The following is a 6,683-nucleotide window of genomic DNA, read 5'->3' on the forward strand; positions in this document are numbered from 1 at the left end:
TATTAAGATAGTTTAATTTTAATGGTCTTTAAGCTTTAGAGTGTCTGAGAATCACCTGGAATACTTGAGAAAAATACAGACTTAGGGGTCATGCTTCATGCTTCTGGGAATTGTGGAATCAACCTTTGTTACAAGTGTCCAGTGATTCTGACGCAATGGTAGTATTCTACACTTTGAGAAATACCAACTAAGGGAAGAAGGAAGATAGAACTAAGGAAATGATATTGCTTGTCTATTATTTCAGGGGCTTAATCCCTAACATTTAATTCTGATCATGATCTAGTAGTGTAGGTGATATTAGGTACCTTTTATAGATGAGGAACTCGAGTTTGGATTTGAACCAAGGTATGTGAGAGTACATAGCCCTTTTCAACTATACCTTGTTGGACTTTTACAAAGAGAGATTCTCTTTTTCACAAAAGAACTTTTTAAGCATTTTCTCAAAGATTGCTGGAGGAGGCTGAGGCTTCATCTTCTCAGGAGAATTTCAGTTTCCACTGCCTCTCCAGGGCTTTGGAGTGGTGCTTTTTTTTTTTTTTAAGATTTTATTTATTTACTATTAGAACAAGTAGAAGGAGAGGCAGAAGGAGAAGCAGACTCCCTGCTTGAAGCAAGAAGCCTGATGCAAGACTTTGATTCCAGAACCCGTGGGATCATGACATGAGCTGAAGGCAGACGCTTAACTGACTGAGCCACCCAGACAGCCCTGGGTGGCTCCCTGAACAACCATCATTTTATTAAATACCAATTGACTGACATTTCCTGGCTTCAGGTATTAAGTTTCAGATTGATACATTAGGGTGTAACAAGAATATTTGGTAAGCCTTTACATATCCATATTAAATGCCAGAGATGACTCTGTTTCTGAGCCCTATTAAAGGAAAAAGCAATTACTGAGAGAAGTACAGGGAAATTAACACCTGCATTCCCCCCCCCCCCCCCCCCGCATTTGAGAGAGAGAGAGAGGAGAGAGAACGAGTGGAGGGAGGGGCAGAGGGGGAGGGAGAGGGGGAGAGAGAATCTCTCAAGTGGACTCCACACTGAGCTGGGAGCCCCACACAGGGCTGGATCTCTCACAACACTAAGACCAGGACTGAGCCACCCAGGCACCCCTCATATTTTGCTTTAATAATAGTCTCCATTAAATGAGAGGAAGTCAGGAAGAAGGATCTTCTGTTAAAGTTTTAAGGACCTTCTGGTGTTTAGCTCTAGATGCCCATTCCTACTGGAGAATCAGACATTTCCAGTCTAATTATAAAGCTGGATTTTAACACTGCAGAGGGTAGGGGGTTGGGAAGCAGTACAGGGATTACAGTTGTAAGTGTCCCAGAAGGAAAAGGAGTCACAGTGAAACCAAATGTCATAGGCAAAATCCTTTCCGTGTTACGCAATAGTTCACATTCTCTGTTTAAATTCACCCCACTCTATCCCCTGCCCCTGCCCGCGTGAAAATAACATGATCTTATTATAGAACCACTGCTTTATTTATGTCTCAGAGTATCCTTTGTCATTGAAGGCACATGATAGCGATACTACTTTTTGATTGCCATGGTTTGAAAAGCTGTGTTGTAGAAAGTATCAACTCCCCTCCCCCTTCTTGAAAACCTGCAGAAGAAAAGCTAAATAAAAGAGAAGGCGAGGGGCGCCTGGATGGCTCAGCCGTTAAGCTTCTTCTGCCTTTGGCTCAGGTCATAGTCTCAGGGTCCTGGGATAGAGCCCCGCATGGGGCTCCCTGCTCGGTGGGAAGCCTACTTCTCCCTCTCCCACTCCTTCTGCTTGTACTCTTTCTCCCTGTCTCTCTCTCTGTCAAATAAATAAATAAAGTCTGAAAAAAAAGAAGAAGAAGAAGAGAAAGTGAATCAAATGAGGGAGAAACGCTAACGCCCGGTGTGGATTTATTGAGATTTTAAAAAGGCATCCCTAAGAAAAATGTTTTGTTTTTAGATTTGTTTCTGATTCTTCTGCGGGATTCCAGTCCAGGTCTTGGAGCCGGCCCTCGAGGGGAATGTCCGGGACTCGGGTTGGTACCTTTTTGGCTTGGGAATTTCCAATATGCAGAAAAAAAATCCACAAACCTAGGCTTTGTTGCCCCCTCCCCGCCTCCTCCGCCCGTCCTCCGTGCCCACGCAATCCCTTTCGAGCGGCCGCTTGATTGTATTCTGTATTTTAGAAAATAGGTCCTTAGCTTCCCCCGCCCCCATGCTCTCTAGAGAGCTGAACAGAAAGCGGACGCTATAAAAGGGGACAGGGAGAGGGGCTGGCCTCTTCTTGCCACGAGGTCAGACGCCGAGTTTTAGAGAAAAAGGCTGCTTAACTGCTGCTGCTTATCATGTAACCTCAAAAGGAAACTGATCATCTTTCTCATGCTCTCACGTACTTGGGTTTATTATCGCTGATTACAGCTGGAAACAATTGATTTGCCTTTACGTATTTCTATGACTTGGCTCTTCAAACACAAAGGTATATTTTTATTATTTGATATTTAGTATGAAAAAGTATCTTAAATGCTAAGCTTCTCCCCCCATATTCAGATTCTTTTGAAATCACTCTCTGATATTTGGGTGATCATACTTGTTTGGGGGCAAAATATTGAGGGGCAGTTTTTTTGGGAAATAAACTGGGATATTAGCTTGGTAATAGCTTGGTAATAGCCATGAATCGCATCTGTTTGGTAATAGCTTGGTAATAGCCATGAATCGCATCTGTTTGCTTTGAAAGATCAGGAAGGACTAAGATGCTGATGGAGGAGGTGGATAGAATGCCTGATGGAAGTACCATAAATCTGATATAACAATTTATCTTTAGTCTGTGATGTAGAACTATGATACTCCAAGGCAGAAATCTCCCGGGTTTGAGTGTGGATTTAGAGGTATACTTTCTCACTCATTTAATGCCCTCATTAATTCTTATGTTACCCCTGTAAAATTAAAGACAAGTATTACAAGACAATTTTATGAATGAGGGAACCCCTGAAATTTGATGACATGGCTGGACTCCCAGATTTATGACAATCTGTATAAAGTATTTGAAGGAATTCTGTGTGAATAAAAATACATTTCTAGGTAGGGTGGATTAGAGATTCCACAGGGATTAGTGGATTTGTAAACTGGCTGTCAAGGGGAGGGTGTGTCCCAAAGAGGATGACATTTATTATGTACATTTTAAGCGCTTGGTGCTTATAAATTCCCCCACTTTAAATCTGCCATCTAAAGAAATATCTGGGCAGGTGACATTTTTTTTTTTTTTTTTTTTTTTTTGCTTTAGATTGTAGGTTGTTTAGACAGTAAAAGGAGAGAAACATTTGCAAGGCTTATTCACTACCCTCAATAATCTCTGATAGAGGAGTGGATCAACCAAACAGATCATCTAAACATGAAGAGAATCCTGAAGTGTCTTTATTTGGTTTCAGGATACAGTGTATGATCTCCATTTTGCTTACGTTAAAGACACAGTTGGGCAGTGTACAGGTGAAGAGCCCTGGGGCCACAGAAGTGTCAGTCTGGGATGAGTAGCACAAGAAATCAGTGCACAGCACATATAATGTTAGATGTTAGGCAGCATCCTTTCCAGCCCAGAGGTGGTGACCATGGTCAGCATAATTTAGCTGCCCAGATGCAGACTCTTCCTTACTGAGGAAAGGATGCAAACCTTTCTCCTTTTACTTTGGCTGGAAGAAGTCCTGCTCTCAGAAAACCAAAGAAACCCTCTCAGAAGTTAAAGAGCCTGCTAATGAGGGAGTGAATTGTTCCTGAGAAAATCATTTCCCTTTGGCTTATAGCTGACTGATCTGGTGGCTTCTTGATTTCTCCCCCCCAGGTTAACAGGAAGATCAGGAGGCTGAACTTGGCCTGATGCTGAACGCCTGAGGGTGAGAAAGGCAGATAATTCTAACCAAGTGGGGTGTAAATGTTACCTTGACCTTGGCTGATGTAGTCAAAATGGGCAGTGGGATGTTTTCTAAAATTTCTAAGATTCTTGGATCTCTTAAATCAATTTTTGAAGTTGCCTCAGTTACTGTGAATTTTCCTTAGGCATTGTATGTGATTTCTTGTGAACTAAGATATTTTGGTGGTTTAGTATGCTTTTAACCAGTTTGAATTTCCACTGTTTTCTATGAGAGGAGAACACATGAAATGAATACCTCTGAGGGGGGAATTCAGCTCTCTGCTGACTGGCAGTTTCAGAGTTATGTAATCTTTAACAGACTCCCAGAGAACACCATGCCCCCTCTGGCTTTGGTGAAACCGCTCATTAAAGCTAACATATGTGGTTTCTGATTAAAGCACTTCCTGTTCCTTTAATTTGAGACTGTGAGGTAAAACACTTTCCTTCCAAAGTTAGTAGATGAACATATTTTACTGCTCCTTTGGGGGAGTTAGCAGTAGAGAATTAACATATATTAAACACTTCTTTGGGGAGTTGACCAGCAAGATCTCATTTAGCCTTCATAGTAGCTTCCGAGGTAGACATAGTAAGGCTAATTTCATAGGTGAGGAAATTGAGGCTCAGAGGGATTGAGCAATTGGTTCAAGATCCCCTAGGTGGTAAGTGGCAGAGGATGGATTTGAATCTGAGGGGGTTGTCTCTGTAGCTAGTACCTTGCCACCAGGCCACTGGGATATTAGCAGAGTGCTGTGGGGAGAGGTCAACCTCTTTCCAGGGCTCTGATTTCCCCAGGGTCCTTCCCTTTCTCTAGCTCACACCTGGCTACCCCTACTTCCTGTTCAGATTTAACTGATAAAGCTTTAACTGATAGCCACATAAGCCTTTATATTTTACGAGGACCACAGGAAAATCTTTCATACCTACAAGAGTAGAGCTATCTGGTGGAACTGATGAGAATGGTTGGGCTAGTGGATGTGAGGCGCCATTTTTGGACACAACACTTGAGATTAAAAAGAAAGGGAAATCCCACCCTTTGTTACCCTTGCTCCTCACAGGACGTTTCCTTCTGTGCTAGAGAGCTAAGGCTTGAAAGAGCATTGCTAGTCAAAGCTCTGGTGACCAGCCCACTGCCATTGCTTCTGAAGAGGAACTGTGGGCACCGCACAAACCCATTCACCTGCTCTCAACCATCCCTGCTAATGCAGAGCTAGTTAAGTACCTGCATTACCTTGTTTCAGATGTAGCCCCCAGGATAGAAATCTGCATGTTTTCTATCTGTTGATTCTTTAACAATTTCATATGATCTTTTTCTAGTTTGCATTTCCTATAGGCTGTGTAGTATGAGTGGAGTAATTAATCTACTTGGTTAGAAAATAAAATGCTCTGATGAGTTAAGGAAGAATTTTGATAGCTGTCTTTTAAAGCAGTTCTTCTCAAACTTTAATATGCATGAGAATTATCTGGAGATCTTGTTGAACTACAGATTCTGTGTTAGTAGGGCTAAGGCGGAGCTTATCATTCTGCATATTTAATAAGTTCCCATGTGATAATAGGCTGGCCCCAGGTCCACACTTTGAGTAGCAAAATTTTAAGGCTCCTTAAATTCTAGTTCACAAGAACAATTATGGAGCTTTTCTTTAAGATCTGTATATGTCATTGTACCATGTAGAAAAGTAAATTCTGCCATGGTTATGTTAAACAGCAGTGGTAGTGCTATATTATTTACATGATACCAAATATCTGAATTAAACTTTTCAAAATTTTGTCAGTCACCTGAGTGTTGTATCAATACAATCTCAACTTCCAGATGTTTGAAGACACTAAGAACAACTTTCTCACTTTTTGTTCAGAAGTTTAGTAGTGTGCAGAAACTTAATATTGGCGTGAGACTTTTCGACACATTTTAGCATCAGTTAGTATGTGTGCATCCCTAGTCCTGTGATTATTTCAGTCAAATTTGCTATTTGTCATGGCACACCCATTTTTTAGAGTGGGTAATATAGTAAATCATGCCTTCTCCAAGAGGGCAAAATTGGTTCTTGGGGGAGGGAAATATCTTAGATATTACAGTGGTTTGTGGCCTTGTAAAGGACCGTAATAGTACATAAACAGATATAGAGTTTATCTGTGGTTTTAAACTTTCATCAGGGGACAATTAGGGAAGAAATGTCTGAAAAGTCTCCTTATGCAGTGTGATAATGAGAACAAGGTTGGACACACAACTGTAAATGCTCTGCATATACTTATTCAGTTGAGGTCACAGAGATTTTTTTCCTGGCTTGTTCTCTCTTTGTGTTTTGCTTTTGTCTGCATCATTGCCAGTTTTTTAAAGTATCTGCTTCCAGAAGAGGGATGATTTCTGATGTTTTTTTCCTCCCCATATTTCTTGATTTCAGGAATCTTTTCTTCTATTATATCCTTAAATATTTTTAATATTTTAAGAAATTGTGATAAAATATATGTGACTTAAAATTTACCACCTTAACTATTTTTGAGTGTATAGAACGGGGGCATTAAGTACATTCACATTGTGGTGCAGCATCACTACTATTCATCTTCAGAAATTTTTCATCTTCTCAAACTGAAAATCCACATCTACTGAACAATAACTCCCGGCTCCCCTGTCCCCCAGCCCTTGGCAACCACCATTCTACTTTCTGTCTCTATGAAGTTGACAGTTCTAGGTGCTTCATGTAGGTGGAATAATACAGTATACAGTATTTATCTTTTTGTGACTGGCTTATTTCACTTAGCATAATGTCTTCAAAGTTCATCCATGTTATAGCATGTGTCAAAAA

Source organism: Leptonychotes weddellii, chromosome 1, assembly GCF_054177405.1.
Source record: "Leptonychotes weddellii isolate Sample4059 chromosome 1, ASM5417740v2, whole genome shotgun sequence".
Classification (NCBI taxonomy): domain Eukaryota; kingdom Metazoa; phylum Chordata; class Mammalia; order Carnivora; family Phocidae; genus Leptonychotes; species Leptonychotes weddellii.